This window comes from Gossypium raimondii, chromosome 7, assembly GCF_025698545.1.
Source record: "Gossypium raimondii isolate GPD5lz chromosome 7, ASM2569854v1, whole genome shotgun sequence".
In the NCBI taxonomy this organism is placed as follows: Eukaryota; Viridiplantae; Streptophyta; class Magnoliopsida; order Malvales; family Malvaceae; genus Gossypium; species Gossypium raimondii.
In genome coordinates, this window is record NC_068571.1 from 6054310 (window position 1) to 6054674 (window position 365).

The 365-nt window shown below is 35.9% G+C and overlaps 1 non-coding gene across 1 annotated transcript; it reads right to left on the reverse strand.

Moving 5' to 3' along the window:
- LOC128042639 (small nucleolar RNA R71) lies at positions 1-107 on the reverse strand. The gene has a single exon (XR_008198154.1). It is a non-coding gene; the product is annotated as a small nucleolar RNA R71 (small nucleolar RNA).
- Positions 108-365: the final 258 nt, after the last annotated feature.

The following is a 365-nucleotide window of genomic DNA, read 5'->3' on the forward strand; positions in this document are numbered from 1 at the left end:
AAGTTGAGGAATGACATCTCTTCATTTTCCCAAATTAAGCTTGAGACACTATATGATGCATGAGAGAGATTTAAAGATCTTTTGAGAATGTTCCCTCATCATGGGTTATCTTTGTGGTTACAAGTTCAAACCTTTTACAATAGTTTGAATCCCTCGACTAGACAAAATGATTGATGCAACAGCTGACGGAACATTGAATAACAAAGCACTTGAGGCTGCCCAAGAATTTATTGAAGAGATGGCATTGAATAATTATCAGTGGCAAGTCATGAGAACAAAATCGATCAAGGCAACCATTATTTTTAATATGGATGTAGTTGCTATGTTGGCAAGTCAGGTTGAAGCATTGAGTAAAAAGATTGATG